The sequence below is a fragment of the Oncorhynchus clarkii genome, chromosome 3 (genome assembly GCF_045791955.1).
Source record: "Oncorhynchus clarkii lewisi isolate Uvic-CL-2024 chromosome 3, UVic_Ocla_1.0, whole genome shotgun sequence".
Lineage (NCBI taxonomy): Eukaryota > Metazoa > Chordata > Actinopteri > Salmoniformes > Salmonidae > Oncorhynchus > Oncorhynchus clarkii.
In genome coordinates this window covers 7,771,375-7,789,021 of record NC_092149.1, presented here as the reverse complement: position 1 = coordinate 7,789,021, position 17,647 = coordinate 7,771,375, and the positions used below count along the sequence as shown (strand labels likewise).

General features: G+C 46.7%; 1 pseudogene; it reads left to right on the top strand.

Annotated features, from left to right (window-relative positions):
- Positions 1–8,228: 8,228 nt before the first annotated feature.
- LOC139405589 (dynein axonemal heavy chain 11-like) lies at positions 8,229–17,058 on the top strand (annotated as a pseudogene).
- The last annotated feature ends 589 nt before the right edge of the window (positions 17,059–17,647 follow it).

Genomic DNA, 17,647 nt, shown 5'->3' with positions numbered 1-17,647 from the left:
CGGCCATATAGTGTGTATCAGGGATCAGTGTGTCTCACCTGGCATAGAAGAGACTGGTGACAGAGCCCGAGGCACGCTGTCTACCAGGAGGTGGGGTTGACAGAAGTGTATCAGGGATCAGTGTGTCTCACCTGGCATAGAAGAGACTGGTGACAGAGCCCGAGGCACGCTGTCTACCAGGAGGTGGGGTTGACAGAAGTGTATCAGGGATCAGTGTGTCTCACCTGGCATAGAAGAGACTGGTGACAGAGCCCGAGGCACGCTGTCTACCAGGAGGTGGGGTTGACAGAAGTGTATCAGGGATCAGTGTGTCTCCTCTGGCATAGAAGAGACGGGTGACAGAGCCCGAGGCACGCTGTCTACCAGGAGGTGGGGTTGACAGAAGTGTATCAGGGATCAGTGTGTCTCCTCTGGCATAGAAGAGACGGGTGACAGAGCCCGAGGCACACTGTCTACCAGGAGGTGGGGTTGACAGAAGTGTATCAGGGATCAGTGTGTCTCACCTGGCATAGAAGAGACTGGTGACAGAGCCCGAGGCACGCTGTCTACCAGGAGGTGGGGTTGACAGAAGTGTATCAGGGATCAGTGTGTCTCCTCTGGCATAGAAGAGACGGGTGACAGAGCCCGAGGCACGCTGTCTACCAGGAGGTGGGGTTGACAGAAGTGTATCAGGGATCAGTGTGTCTCCTCTGGCATAGAAGAGACGGGTGACAGAGCCCGAGGCACGCTGTCTACCAGGAGGTGGGGTTGACAGAAGTGTATCAGGGATCAGTGTGTCTCCTCTGGCATAGAAGAGACTGGTGACAGAGCCCGAGGCACGCTGTCTACCAGGAGGTGGGGTTGACAGAAGTGTATCAGGGATCAGTGTGTCTCACCTGGCATAGAAGAGACGGGTGACAGAGCCCGAGGCACGCTGTCTACCAGGAGGTGGGGTTGACAGAAGTGTATCAGGGATCAGTGTGTCTCCTCTGGCATAGAAGAGACGGGTGACAGAGCCCGAGGCACGCTGTCTACCAGGAGGTGGGGTTGACAGAAGTGTATCAGTAATCTGGATGAGGACTTGTTATAATGTCCCTGTGATGTGGCTGTGTCTGGCTGGAGTGTGGTGGAGGGGATGGAGCTTCAGGTCTGGCTAGCCAGCCTGTTGGGGATCAGGGAGGATGGAGAGGGAAAGAGGGATGGACCACAGCAAACGCACCATTAAACTGGGCAACTGTCTCTGTCTGGCCCATAGCCCAGTGGAGAAGAGAGATGGCAGGAAGGCTGCATGGACCGTACACTCAAGCTGGGCAGCAGACTGGCCTGAAGAGGTGGGTGTGTGTGTGTGTGTGTGTGTGTGTGTGTGTGTGTGTGTGTGTGTGTGTGTGTGTATTCGGTACACGTATAGATGTGTATACATTGTAATTGATGCTGCTCTTTAGATAATTCCTATTTTGGCTACAGTGTCTTCTATTCTACTCACATCAAGTCCAGGTGTTGCATGTTAAAACAAAGTGATCCAGTGGGGATCCAAAATGTTTACGTCGGTCAGTTAATGTGAAATCCAATAGGAGCCATGTTTTTCTGCCGTGGCCACATTCACACGTTCTACTTTCTTATTCAACAAAACAAATGTGGCCAGCATGGGACAGCTTGGCCTTTCCACATATCAAGATAAATGATATGTCTTTGTGGCATTGATCTGGGAGCCACAGTGTTTAGACTAATACATCAGACTATATTTAATCATTAACTTACCTCACAGGCTCAACAGCTGTTGGAAATTAAAAACGCTTCACCCCAAGACTGAGTGATATTACAGACAACCCATAATGTATTAGGGTAAAATTATAGTGATTTTTAACTGTCTGGGAATTTATTATGCCACATATTCTGTCCCCATGGGCCCTTGTGAAGAAACGCCAGGCGTGATTTACCGTGTTCAGGCTGTCACAGCTGGTCATACTATGGAAGGATTAATTGGACGCTAAATAGATGCTGAGTGAATTTGCAGGAAAACTTTCAAAGCCAGTTTGGTGGAATTAGTGTTGTATACTTTATTGCTTTAGGTTTTTCTAGTCTGGCTGATAGACTGGGAGGGGAAACATATTTCAGCCTAGATGAACCTTGCATCCCAGAGTTTGAAATATTTTAGGTGCTTTGAAGTTAAATGCATATAACAAGTTTTCAGTTGATTCTAAAAGTAATTTTATACATACACTGTGGACTACGTTTCATAGTGCTTTTGGTGGTGTATATTGTCATGAAGAAGCCTGGTTTATGTGTGTGTCCCAGTCAGAAAAGGAGTGGTGGCCCCAGGCCGAAGACTCTGAGTGGTGATGTTCTCCTCACCTCAGCTTCTGTCTCCTACGTGGGTCACTTCACCAGGCCCTACCGACACCAACTGCTCTACGAAGCCTGGATACCCTTCATACAGTCACAACGGGGAAGATCCCAAATGGCACCCTATTCCCTATGTAGCGCACTACTTTTGACCAGCGGGGCATTATCAAGCTGCTCCTTTATCCTTTATCGTGTAGATATGTCCTAAACTGTTTTTATTCGTGGTCTTTAATTGATTTTATTTGAACATTTTGATTTTGGATGTAAATTTAGGGATAACCCGCCTGGAAATTAATCTTGGTGAAACCTTGTTGCCTCTCTCGCTATCGGCCTGCATGGTTGTACAGTCGGTACCCCACACACAGCCAACCGAGTCACATCACCGCCTCACTGCTGTCAGTTCCAAATGCCACCCTATGTATTATTTAGTGCACTATATAGTGAACAGGGTTCCATCTGTCTGTCTCTCTGTGTGTTCCAGGTCTCCATCCACCAGACAGACGACCTGGACCCTGTCCTCATGCTTCCAGACGATGCCACCGTGGCTGCCTGGCACAACCAGGGCCTGCCAAACGATAGGATGTCTACAGAGAGCTCTGCCATCCTGACCACCGGCGAGTGCTGGACTCTTATGATGGACCCCCAGCAGCAGGGTATAAAGTGGATCTGCAGGCGCTGTGGGCCAGAGCTCAGGGTGGAGCTGCTCCACCAGATGGAGTGAGAGAGGGAGGGCGTTGTTTTGACGCGTTTCATTAATGATAGTAGAGATTTCAGAGGGGGGTGAAAAAGGAATGGAAGCAAGTTGGACTTGGAACATTGATGGTCACAAGGGTTTGTTTTGTATCACTGAACAGTGTCTATCCAAGTGGTCCAGTCTGTTTGTACTTTAGCCAAACATATACAGTAGGGTATGATAACCATAGAAGATTTGGTGCCTGGACAGTAGATACAGGATGGGACCAGGCTAATCACTGGTCACTACTAATTATCAGCTACAGTTTGAAAAGTATTCAGACTCTTTGACATTTTCCACATTTTGTAACGTTACAGCCTTATTCTAAAATTGATTAAATTATACATTTTCTCATCAATCTAAACACCTTACCCCCTAATGACAAAGTGAAAACAGATTTTTAGCGATTTTTGCAGAATTATTACAATTCAAATACAGAAATATCTTATTTACATTAGTATTTAGACATTTTGCTATGAGACTTGAAATTGAGCTCAGGAGCCTCCTGTTTCCAATTATCATCTTTGAGATGTTTCTACAACTTGATTTGAGTACACCTGTGTGGTAAATTCAACTAACTGGACATGATTTGGAAAGGCACACACCTGTCTATATAAGGTCCCATAGTTGACAGTGCATGTCAGATCAAAAACCAAGCCATAAGGTCAAAGGAATTGTCTGTAGGGCTCAGAGACAGGATCGTGTCGAGGCACAGATCTGCTGGAAAGGTACCAATCATTCTTAAATAGTAGAAGTTTAGAACCATCAAGACTCTTCCTAGAGCTGGCTGCCCAGCCAAACTGCCCAGCCAAACTGAGCAAGCAAGTAGTCGAGGGAGAAGAGCCTTGGTCAGGGAGATGACCAAGAACCAGTTGGTCACTATGACAGAGCTCCAGAGATCCTCTGTGGAGATGGCAGAACCTTCCAGAGACAACCATCTCTGCAGCACTCCATCAATCAGGTCTTGATGGTAGAATGGCCAGACGGAAGCCACTCTTCAGTAAAAGGCACATGACAGCCCGATTGGAGTTTGCCAAAAGGTACCTAAAGGACTCTCAGACCATGAGAAACAAGATTCTCTGGTGTGATGAAACCAAGATTGAACTATTTGGCCTGAATGCCAAGCATCACATCTGGAGGAAACCTGGCACCATCCCTACGGTGAAGCATGGTGGTGGCAGCATCATGCTGTGAGTGTCACGTTCTGACCTTAGTTCTGTTATTATATCTTTGTTTTAGTATGATCAGGGCATGAGTTGGGTGGGTTGTCTATGTTCGTTTTTCTATAATTTGGGATTTCTGTGTTCGGCCTAGTATGGTTCTCAATCAGAGGTAGCTGTCAATCGTTGTCCCTGATTGAGAATCATACTTAGGTAGCCTGGTTTCACTTTTGAGTTGTGGGTGTTTATTTTCCGTGCCAGTGTTTGTGCCACACAGGACTGTTTCGTTTGTGTCGTTTAGTCATGTTTATTGTTTTGTATTTCAGTGTTCATTTTTGATTAAACATTGTGGACACTTACCATAATGCGCATTGGTCCTCTGATCCTTCTCGCTACTCCTCCTCAGAAGAGGAGGACGAGATCAATTACAGTGAGGATGTTTTTCAGTGTCAGGGACTGGGAAGCTTGTCAGAATCGAGGGGAAAATGAACGGAACAAAGTACAGAGAGATCCTTGATGAAAACCTGCTCCAGAGCGCTCAGGAACTCAGACTGGGGAGAAGGTTCACCTTTCAACAGGACATTGACATTAAGCACGCAGCCAAAACAACACAGGAATGGCTTCGGGACAAGTCTCTGAATGTCTTTGAGTGGCCCAGCCAGAGCCAGGACTTGAACCTGATCTCTGGAGAGACCTGAAAATAGCTGTGCAGCAATGCTCCCTATCTAACCTGACAGAGCTTGAGAGGATCTGCAGAGAAGAATGGGAGAAACTCCCCAAATACAGGTGTGCCAAGCTTGTACCTTCATACCTAAGAAGACTCGAGGCTGTAATCGCTGCCAAAGGTGCTTCAACAAAGTTAAGGGTCTAAATACTTATGTAAATGTGATATTTCATTTTTTTATGTATGTATTTTTTCCAAAACCTGTTTTTGCTTTGTCATTATGGGGTATTGTGTGTAGATTGATGAGGGGGGGAAAGTATTTCATCCATTTTAGAATAAGGCTGTAACATAACAAAATGTGGGGTTTGAATACTTTCCGAGTGCACTGTATGTTTTTTTTCAAATTGATTGATGAGAAAAGTATCATCCAATCCATGGGTTCTCTCACTGCACCCTCATATGCCATGTCTTGAAATATGCAGACAGGCGTAATTAAAATGTACATTGTTATTCTTCTGACAGACATTCTAACTCCGCCCATCCATGTGTCATTTGGCTTGCCGGTTACCAAATGTAAAAAAGTATTCAAGTTACCTATTCCAGTGAATCATTCGGGTTACACTTTAAATGAAATACCTACTGTACGATTAATGCTTTATAACATCCTTTATAATGCCTTATAATACAATTGTAAGTGTATTATAAGTTATTATACAGGATGCTATAAAGTATAATTCTCTCTAAAGTGTTACCATCATCATTCTCTACAGGTATTTGGATGTGTTAGAGCGAGCCCTTGCCTATGGAGAGACTGTTCTGATGGAGAACCTACAAGAGAGAGTTGACCCAGTCCTGGAGCCACTACTGGGGAGATAAACACAAGAGACTGTTCTGATTGAGAACCTACAGGAGAGAGTTGACCCAGTCCTGGAGCCACTACTGGGGAGATAAACACAAGAGACTGTTCTGATGGAGAACCTACAGGAGAGAGTTGACCCAGTCCGGGAGCCACTACTGGGGAGATAAACACAAGATACTGTTCTGATTGAGAACCTACAGGAGAGAGTTGACCCAGTCCGGGAGCCACTACTGGGGAGATAAACACAAGAGATTGTTCTGATTGAGAACCTACAGGAGAGAGTTGACCCAGTCCGGGAGCCACTACTGGGGAGATAAACACAAGAGATTGTTCTGATTGAGAACCTACAGGAGAGAGTTGACCCAGTCTGGGAGCCACTACTGGGGAGATAAACACAAGAGACTGTTCTGATTGAGAACCTACAGGAGAGAGTTGAGCCAGTCCTGGAGCCACTACTGGGGAGATAAACACAAGAGACTGTTCTGATTGAGAACCTACAGGAGAGAGTTGAGCCAGTCCGGGAGCCACTACTGGGGAGATAAACACAAGAGACTGTTCTGATTGAGAACCTACAGGAGAGAGTTGACCCAGTCCGGGAGCCACTACTGGGGAGATAAACACAAGAGACTGTTCTGATTGAGAACCTACAGGAGAGAGTTGAGCCAGTCCTAGTGCCAAAACTGGGGAGATTAACACAAGAGACTGTTCTGATTGAGAACCTACAGGAGAGAGTTGAGCCAGTCCTAGTGCCACTACTGGGGAGAAACACCATCAAGGAAGGAAGTCAAGCAGTGACAATGGTCCTTGGTTTGACCTGTCCCTATACAGATCTACTGGCTCAGGAATCCACCAATGAAATCTCTAGGTGGGGCAGTTTCCCAGACACAGATTAACTCTAGTCCTGGACTAAAAAGCACTTTCAACTGAGAATGTCCATTGAAAGTACTTTTTAGTCTAGGATTAGCCTTAATCTGTGTCCAGGAAACCAGCCCTGGAGGAGACAAACAGTGAGATTTTTGTCATTAAGACAGAGTAGCCCTATACAATTACCATACTGTGTACTGTGCTTTCTCTGCAAAAGCTATTTATTCTATAGTTGTGCCTATAGCCTGTAACCAGTCTTGTCTACACATTACTAATCGATCCATGGTTTTATATCCCTTTTGATATACAAGTCAATACTTTCCCAACGTGTCTAAATATGGGCCTGAGGGACAGTATTAGACCATATCTGCCATACCGAATGGCTGCGAACCCTATTCCCTATATAGTGCACAAAATTAGTGCACTGCATAGGGATTAGGGTGCCATCTGGGACACAGACAATGCCAGAGGATTTGCCTGACTGACGCTAGAGTCTCACTGAGCGGTGGACAGCTCCAGGGACATGACTGACTGGGATATGATTGCTCCTTGCTCTTTAGATTATAGATGAATTTGTATTGCGTGTTCTGAATCCCTGAGGCAGACGTATGGATCGCCCCTCTGACGCTGGTGATAGATGTTCATTGGCCTGCTCATAGTCTTTATGTGGTGAATACTGAGCAGTTATTCTTCAGTGGTTAGCCCTGAATAGTGGGCAGCCAGCCTCTCTTGTGGGTAAGGGACTTGTGCCTTTCCCTCTCTGAAAACGAATGGGAACAACACACCACCACCACACTCAACAGTGGTCAGGAGTGTATCCAGGACAATCTCCAATACAGATCATTAGGCTACATAGGCTTATTATTAGGCTACATAGGTCTATCACTAGGCAACGTGAGCCTATAGTTTGTAGTTGATTTGGTCATTTGCCGTAGCGTAGGTTATGGAAAGAATGATCAATTCACTATGATGTGAAATGGTTGTGGATGTATTTCAATCTATTACACTGAGTCCCTTTGAACCAATGGAGCAAATAATCCAATCACCAAGCATATTTATTCACCTCCACACCAACGTTGTTATGATTATCTGAGTTCAATCCTCTAAATGAACAACATATCACAATGTAACAGGAAGTATCTACGGTGCAAACGGAAAAATAAAAATACTATAAATCCACCTCCTCTTCTCAACCATCAACACACATCTTTCTTGTTCCTTCCTTTCCAACGTGTGTGTGAATGTTATTGAACATCTGAGACGGGACATGAACTCCTAACAGATACAGTGCTGCTGTTGTCTGTCGACCCATGACAATTCATCCCTGTGGTAAATCTGATTATGAATTCATCCGCTGTAGATGACCTGCGCTTGTTTCTGCTTGTGATTAATACAACCTGCTGTGATGGCCATGATGGATACGGTGGGGCTCCACAGCTGAAGTTCATTAATAATTGGAATGTTGTAGAGTGTGAAGTAATGAATACTAATTATTTCCTTTCATGGCTGACGGAGGACTACAAGCCAATCCATCAGCCCAGGACTTTCATTTGGTGGAGTAATGGTTCTATCAATAGTACATTCATTTTTGCTTGTGAAGATATAGAGTGTAGCAGGATCCGGGCCATGGGAAACCTGGGCCCTAAAAAATGGGGTCCGTTGCCTGACATGGGAAGGGTAATTAGTGAAAAATGAAAAGCCACCGGGTCGAGTTTGTCGAGCCTCTGCTAATTGAATTGAAATGGAGGAACAGATAAATACTGTATTGGTTACTTTGGGAGACGATAGATTATCTCCTGGATACATTTAAGATTATTTCCTTGTGGTTAACATTTTAAACATTTCAAAGTTTGGAGAAGCATGAGGATTTCTGACCAGAGGGCTTCTGGTTTAAAGGGATACTTTGGGATTGTGTCTACTTCCCCAGTCAGATGAACTCATTGATACCATTTTTATGTCTCTGTGTCCAGTATGAAGGAAGTTAGAAGTAGTTTTGCGAGCCAATGCTAACATTCTGTAGCGTTAGCGCAATGACTGGAAGTCTATGGGTATCTATTAGCATACAGCGTACCCCCACAATTTATTTTGCCGTACCGGACCGGATGCTGAGCCAGACCGCACCGGCTAACTTTCACCCCTGTGTGTGTGTGTGTGTGTGTGTGTGTGTGTGTGTGTGTGTGTACATCGGAGGTGTTGGGGGAAAAGCAGAAGACATACAGTATTTCCATCCCATGTGGACTAATAAAGTCTATCTTAGTGTATAATTATGTTCATGATAACCAGGTTAAATGAATCATACAGTAGCCTGTAGTTTAGTATCACTGGTGTTAGAACAACAAGGGAAACATGTACTGTTCAGCCTCTCTGATGTACTGTAGTATCTGGGAGTTTAGTATCACTGGTGTTAGAACAACAAGGGAAACATGTACTGTTTAGCCTCTCTGATGTACAGTAGTATCTGGGAGTTTAGTATCACTGGTGTTAGAACAACAAGGGAAACATGTACTGTTCAGCCTCTCTGATGTACAGTAGTCTCTGGGAGTTTAGTATCACTGGTGTTAGAACAACAAGGGAAACATGTACTGTTCAGCCTCTCTGATGTACTGTAGTATCTGGGAGTTAAGTATCACTGGTGTTAGAACAACAAGGGAAACATGTACTGTTCAGCCTCTCTGATGTACAGTAGTATCTGGGAGTTTAGTATCACTGGTGTTAGAACAACAAGGGAAACATGTACTGTTCAGCCTCTCTGATGTACAGTAGTATCTGGGAGTTTAGTATCACTGGTGTTAGAACAATAAGGGAAACATGTACTGTCCAGCCTCTCTGATGTACTGTAGTATCTGGGAGTTAAGTAGGTCTGGTTTAGGATGTGTACTAGCGTCAAGACTTAAATTCCATGTGTTATTATATAGGCCTACTGTTTTATAGTCTAGTTAGTAGAGCAATGCGCGCTCCATTTCACTGTGTTCCCTGCAAATGAAATGTACTTATGGCTACGCTGAAATGGGGAGGAATCTGGAGCATGACTGAGGCCCTAGTTCATAGCTCATTGTGTTAACTGACACATACACACACAGGTGGTGGAGGCCAGAGAGATCAAGACAAAGATCAACGAGGCCAGAGAGCTCTACCGCCCTGCTGCCCAGAGAACCTCTCTGTTCATCATCTACAACCTGCACAGAATCAACCCCATGTACCAGTTCTCCCTCAAGGTGATTATAACATCTTATAACCCCATGTACCAGTTCTCCCTCAAGGTGATTATAACATCTTATAACCCCATGTACCAGTTCTCCCTCAAGGTGATTATAATTGCTTATAACCCCATGTAACAGTTCTTCCTGAAGCTGATTATAACCCCATGTAGCAGTTCTCCCTGAAGGTGATTATAATTGCTTATAACTCCATGTACCAGTTCTCCCTCAAGGTGATTATAACCTCTTCTAAACCTCTTATAACTCAATGTACCAGTTCTCCCTCAAGGTGATTACAACCCCTTATAAACCTCTTATAACGCCATGTACCAGTTCTCCCTCAAGGTGATTACAACCCCTTATAAACCTCTTATAACCCCATGTACCAGTTCTCCCTCAATGAGATTATAACCTTGTATAACTCCATGTACCAGTTCTCCCTCAAGGTGATTAAAACCTTGTATAACTCCATGTACCAGTTCTCCCTCAAGGTGATTAAAACCTTGTATAACTCCATGTACCAGTTCTCCCTCAAGGTGATTAAAACCTTGTATAACTCCATGTACCAGTTCTCCTTTAGGGTGCTTTTAATATCTGGAGTCATACTTGTCAAGTGTTTGTGTAGTCACTCACTACTCTCATAGCTTGTTGAGACACATGGGGGAAACTCCCTGGGGTGTAATATAACAGTTAATCACACTATGGACCTATGACATCCCCTTTATCTCTGTACCTGTCTCCTTGTACCTGTCTATCTGTACCTGTCTCCCTGTGTCCAGCACCCTGTACCTGTCTCCCTGTACCTGTCTCCCTGTACCTGTCTCCCTGTGTCCAGCACCCTGTACCTGTCTCCCTGTACCTGTCTCTCTGTACCTGTCTATCTGTACCTGTCTCTCTGTACCTGTCTCTCTGTACCTGTCTCTCTGTACCTGTCTCCCTGTACCTGTCTCCCTGTACCTGTCTCCCTGTACCTGTCTCTCTGTACCCGTCTCCCTGTGTTCAGCTCCCTGTACCTGTCTCCCTGTACCTGTCTCTCTGTGCCTGTCTCTCTGCACCTGTCTCCCTGTACCTGTCTCCCTGTACCTGTCTACCTGTTCCTGCCTCCCTGTCTCCCTGTACCTGTCTCTCTGTACCTGTCTCCCTGTACCTGTCTTCCTGTACCTGTCTCTCTGTTCCTGTCTTTCTATACCTGTCTCCCTGTACCTGTCTCCCTGTACCTGTCTCTCTGTACCTGTCTCCCTGTATCTGTCTCCCTGTATCTGTCTCCCTGAACCTTTCTCCCTGTACCTGTACCTGTGCTCCAGACCTTCAACACAGTCTTCCACAAAGCGATAGAGCGAGCGGAGTGGGACGAGGACGTGAGGGCCAGAGTGCTCTCCTTGACCGAGGCCGTCACCTACTCAGCATTCCTCTACACCAGCCGGAGCCTCTTCCAGAGAGACAAGTCAACCTTCCTGTCACACAACGCCTTCCAGGTAAGTGGCCCGGGGCCGCCCCAAAAGGTTGGCCCCCCCTGTCATTCTCATAAATCTAAGCACTTATTCTGGCCCCACATTAGCTTCAATTAGAGGCCGTCAGCGGGACAGAAGGACCATACGCTGCTTTTGATTAGCTCTCCCACCTGGCCTGGCCAAAGCTGTTCAGACTGTTACCTCTGACAGGGGGTGTGGCCTGACGGCAGAATGCTAATAGCTGTCATGGCCACCTGCCTGTTGCCAACTGTTCTCAACTCCACTGTGAGAAAGTGTCTACAGTAAGGCTGTCATTCGCCTGGTCGTGGCTTCACGTCTCTGTTTCAGATTAATGTTTCTGGTAGCCGAGGCCATATTCTTGTTTGATCAAAAACTTTATTGATAGGATAGAAGTTCTGACCTGAATCTAATCTATACCTGTTGTTATATCTCTGTTGTCTCTCCTCTCCAGATTCTGCTGACCCGTGGGCAGATTGAGGCCCAGGAGTTGGACTTCCTGTTGTATTTCCCAGTGGAGCCCAGCGTAGCCAGCCCTGTCCCGTTCCTGTCCCCACAAGCCTGGGGAATCGTCAGGGTAACACACATCTCCAAGGCTGCACCTTAAATCACACCCTATTCCCCATTGAGTGCACTAATCACACCCTATTCCCCATAGACTGCACTAATCACACCATATTCCCCATTGAGTGCACTAATCACACCCTATTCCCCATAGACTGCACTAATCACACCATATTCCCCATTGAGTGCACTAATCACACCCTATTCCCCATAGACTGCACTAATCACACCATTTTCCCCATTGAGTGCACTAATCACACCCTATTCCCCATAGAGTGCACTAAAATGAGTGCACTAAGAAGTACAGTAGCACATTGTGTTTGCGATCCAACTGGCACCTTATTCCCTATGTAGTACACTATTGACCAGGGCCCATAGGGAATAGGGAGCCTGCAATGGGACATTGGCAGCTTATGGTGGTGTGATGATGATGATCTCCTCAGACCCTGTCTACCCTGGATGAGTTCCGGGGGGTTGGACCGGGACATTGAGGGCTCAGCCAAGCGCTGGAGGAAGACGGTAGACTCAGAGTGTCCTGAGAGAGTGGGGTTTCCTCAGGACTGGAAGAATAAAAGCTCCCTACAGAAACTCGTTATGCTGAGAGCCATACGCCCTGACAGAATGACCTACGCCCTCAGGTGAGACATCGGTTATGTCCCAAATGGCCCCCTATTATTCCCTATATAGTGCACTACTTTTGACCAGGGCCCAAGGGTTCCATTTGGGACTGAGACATCAGCACTACATATTCTACAGTATTCTTTCATTTCTGGTGAGGAAGTGTGGCCTCTGCACTTGTTTGTAAACGGACTTGGACGTGGTGAATGTAAATGCAACAGTTTTATGCACTTCAAGCTTTGCCAGTAAGGAAATGATAGTAACATACTGTATTTCACCTCTATCAGTCCCATAGTGAGTAAGTAACTAAATCTGTGACAGGAGCTTTGTGGAGGAGAGCTTGGGAGCGAGAAATGTGGACGCTGCCAAGCTGGAGAGTAGCCCCTCCAGCCCTGTGTTCTGCATCCTCTCTCCTGGAGTGGACCCACTCAACAATGTGGAGAACCTGGCTACACAACACACTAACACCGGGCTGCCAACCCTCCTCCTAGAGAGCTACTGGGTTGAGCAGCAGACTCCAGTCCTGTTCTCACATTAATCACCTGATTCAGATACATCCTGATGATAAGAAGCACGTGGGGACTGTGGAGAGATATTCTGAGTGTCTTGTGTCCTGTGTTGTGGGATTGAGGCTGGGTTTCTCCATAGAGCTGGGGACACTACACAATGTGTCTCTGGGTCAGGAGGAGGTGGCTGACAGGGGCCCTGCAGAAGGCCTCTCAACACAGACACTGGGTCATCCTGCAGGTAGGGAACAGCCGACACGGGGTCATCCTGCAGGTAGGGAACAGCAGACACTGGGTCATCCTGCAGGTAGGGAACAGCAGACACTGGGTCATCCTGCAGGTAGGGAACAGCCGACACTGGGTCATCCTGCAGGTAGGGAACAGCAGACACTGGGTCATCCTGCAGGTAGGGAACAGCAGACACTGGGTCATCCTGCAGGTAGGGAACAGCAGACACTGGGTCCTCCTGCAGGTAGGGAACAGCAGACACTGGGTCATCCTGCAGGTAGGGAACAGCAGACACTGGGTCATCCTGCAGGTAGGGAACAGCAGACACTGGGTCATCCTGCAGGTAGGGAACAGCAGACACTGGGTCATCCTGCAGGTAGGGAACAGCAGACACTGGGTCATCCTGCAGGTAGGGAACAGCTGACACTGGGTCATCCTGCAGGTAGGGAACAGCTGACACTCGGTCATCCTGCAGGTAGGGAACAGCAGACACTGGGTCATCCTGCAGGTAGGGAACAGCTGACACTCTGTCATCCTGCAGGTAGGGAACAGCAGACACTGGGTCATCCTGCAGGTCGGGAACAGCAGACACTGGGTCATCCTGCAGGTAGGGAACAGCATTTGTCAGTATGGAAGTATTTGATTGAGGTTGCATGGCTCAGTGGAACAAATGGAATAGTCCACAAAGTGCAGACAGTACCCTGGGCTTCTGGCACTCAGACATTCAAACTACTTTCTGAAAACTGTATTACGGTGTACAGCAGGGCTGCCATATTCCTGTCCTGGAGGGCCCAAACATCATTCATTCTACCTGGTAGTTAATTACACTCACCTGGTGTCCCAGGTCTGAATTAGTCCATGCCGCATTGGGCCAGTAACCGAAAGGTTACTGGATCGAATCCCGAGCTGACAAGGTTAAAATATGTCGTTCTGCCTCTGAGCAAGGCAGTTAACCCACTGTTCCCTGGGCACCGAAGACGTGGAAGTGGATTAAGGCAGCCCCTGGCACCTCTCTGATTCAGAGGGGTTGGGTTAGATACAGAAGGCACATTTCAGTTGAATGCATTAGGTTGTACAACTGACTAGGTCTTTCCTTTTCCCTTTGATTAGAAGTAGAGAATGAAAACCAGAAGTGTTTCGGCCCTCCAGTACAGCCTGCTGGACACGGTAATACAGTAGGTAAGTCTATACTAGTGGTAGTCTGGAGGGTCATAGTGACTGTATGATGTTGTTCCAGTAGCCAGACTAGACTAGTGGTAGTCTGGAGGGTCATAGTGACTGTATGATGTTGTTCCAGTAGCCAGACTAGACTAGTGGTAGTCTGGAGGGTCATAGTGACTGTATGATGTTGTTCCAGTCTGCCAGACTATACTAGTGGTAGTCTGGAGGGTCATAGTGACTGTATGATGTTGTTCCAGTCTGCCAGACTATACTAGTGGTAGTCTGGAGGGTCTGTATGATGTTGTTCCAGCAGCCAGACTAGACTAGTGGTAGTCTGGAGGGTCATAGTGACTGTATGATGTTGTTCTAGTAGCCAGACTAGACTAGTGGTAGTCTGGAGGGTCATAGTGACTGTATGATGTTGTTCCAGTCTGCCAGACTATACTAGTGGTAGTCTGGAGGGTCATAGTGACTGTATGATGTTGTTCCAGTAGCCAGACTAGACTAGTGGTAGTCTGGAGGGTCATAGTGACTGTATGATGTTGTTCCAGTCTGCCAGACTATACTAGTGGTAGTCTGGAGGGTCATAGTGACTGTATGATGTTGTTCCAGTCTGCCAGACTATACTAGTGGTAGTCTGGAGGGTCTGTATGATGTTGTTCCAGCAGCCAGACTAGACTAGTGGTAGTCTGGAGGGTCATAGTGACTGTATGATGTTGTTCTAGTAGCCAGACTAGACTAGTGGTAGTCTGGAGGGTCATAGTGACTGTATGATGTTGTTCCAGTCTGCCAGACTATACTAGTGGTAGTCTGGAGGGTCATAGTGACTGTATGATGTTGTTCCAGTAGCCAGACTAGACTAGTGGAAGTCTGGAGGGTCATAGTGACCGTATGATGTTGTTCCAGTCTGCCAGACTAGACTAGTGGTAGTCTGGAGGGTCATAGTGACTGTATGATGTTGTTCCAGTCAGCAGCCAGACTAGACTAGTGGTAGTCTGGAGGGTCATAGTGACTGTATGATGTTGTTCCAGCAGCCAGACTAGACTAGTGGTAGTCTGGAGGGTCATAGTGACTGTATGATGTTGTTCCAGCAGCCAGACTAGACTAGTGGTAGTCTGGAGGGTCATAGTGACTGTATGATGTTGTTCCAGTCAGCAACCAGACTAGACTAGTGGTAGTCTGGAGGGTCATAGTGACTGTATGATGTTGTTCCAGTAGCCAGACTAGACTAGTGGTAGTCTGGAGGGTCATAGTGACTGTATGATGTTGTTCCAGTAGCCAGACTAGACTAGTGGTAGTCTGGAGGGTCATAGTGACTGTATGATGTTGTTCCAGTAGCCAGACTATACTAGTGGTAGTCTGGAGGGTCATAGTGACTGTATGATGTTGTTCTAGTCAGCAGCCAGACTAGACTAGTGGTAGTCTGGAGGGTCATAGTGACTGTATGATGTTGTTCCAGTCTGCCAGACTATACTAGTTGTAGTCTGGAGGGTCATAGTGACTGTATGATGTTGTTCCAGCAGCCAGACTAGACTAGTGGTAGTCTGGAGGGTCATAGTGACTGTATGATGTTGTTCCAGTCTGCCAGACTATACTAGTGGTAGTCTGGAGGGTCATAGTGACTGTATGATGTTGTTCCAGCAGCCAGACTAGACTAGTGGTAGTCTGGAGGGTCATAGTGACTGTATGATGTTGTTCCAGCAGCCAGACTAGACTAGTGGTAGTCTGGAGGGTCATAGTGACTGTATGATGTTGTTCTAGTCAGCAGACAGACTAGACTAGTGGTAGTCTGGAGGGTCATAGTGACTGTATGATGTTGTTCCAGCAGCCAGACTAGACTAGTGGTAGTCTGGAGGGTCATAGTGACTGTATGTTGTTCCAGTAGCCAGACTAGACAAGTGGTAGTCTGGAGGGTCATAGTGACTGTATGATGTTGTTCCAGTCAGCAGCCAGACTAGACTAGAGGTAGTCTGGAAGGTCATAGTGACTGTATGATGTTGTTCCAGTAGCCAGACTAGACTAGTGGTAGTCTGGAGGGTCGTAGTGACTGTATGATGTTGGTCCAGCAACCAGCCAGCAACAATAGAATAGAGCACCTGATTCAACATGATTATCTGCCTTCTTGATCTGAGCCAGGGAACCTAATTGGTTCAATTTGGTTCTATCAATTTGGTTCAATCAGTTTGGTTCAATCTAAAGCGTGATTAGATTAGATCAGCTAAATCCGCTGCTTCGGTACTTGGCTGGAACAAAAGTGTTTAGGTCTTGTTTCTAGAAACATTTCCCCTCATTGAGAAACGCTAATGAACACATAAAATACAATAAATACAGTTTTGTGTGTGTGTGTTGTTTCGGTCAGAAAGTGCACCTGTTGACGCAGTGGTTGCCCACTCTGGAAGCCCTCCTGGAGAGTACCGGGGTGGACACCATGACTACCGGGTGTTCATCAGCGGGGAGCCAGCGCCCAGCCCTGACCAGCACGTCATCCCCAGAGGCATCCTGGAGGACGCCATCAAGATCCCCAACGAGCCACCCACCGGCATGCACACCAGTCTGCACGCTGCCCTCCACAGCTTCAACCAGGTCAGAGGCAAACATATGGCTGATTTAAAAAAGTTGTTTTGTAGATATAGAATTTAACTCTTAATGTTCAAGTGATGCCTTGTGAAATGAGCAGGGTTCAGAGTTGTTCCTGGTCAAGGTCATGCAGTGAAGGAAAACTCAGTGCCCTACAGTAGTTAATATTTACAGCAGCTGCCTTTCACCTGTAGTGAAGTTCACATACAGCAGCTGCCTTTAAGCTGTAGTGAAGCTCACATACAGCAGCTGCCTTTCACCTGTAGTGAAGCCCACTTACAGCAGCTGCCTTTCACCTGCAGAGAAGCTCACTTACAGCAGCTGCCTTTCACCTGTAGAGAAGCTCTCTTACAGCAGCTGCCTTTCACCTGTAGTGAAGCCCTCTTACAGCAGCTGCCTTTCAGCTGTAGAGAAGCTATTACAGCAGCTGCCTTTCAGCTGCAGTGAAGCCCTCTTACAGCAGCTGCCTTTCACCTGTAGTGAAGCTATTTTACAGCAGCTGCCTTTCAGCTGTAGAGAAGCTCTTACAGCAGCTGCCTTTCACCTGTAGTGAAGCTCTCTTACAGCAGCTGCCTTTCACCTGTAGTGAAGCCCTCTTACAGAAGCTGCCTTTCACCTGTAGAGAAGCTCACTTACAGCAGCTGCCTTTAACCTGTAGTGAAGCCCTCTTACAGCAGCTGCCTTTCACCTGTAGTGATTCCCTCTTACAGCAGCTGCCTTTCACC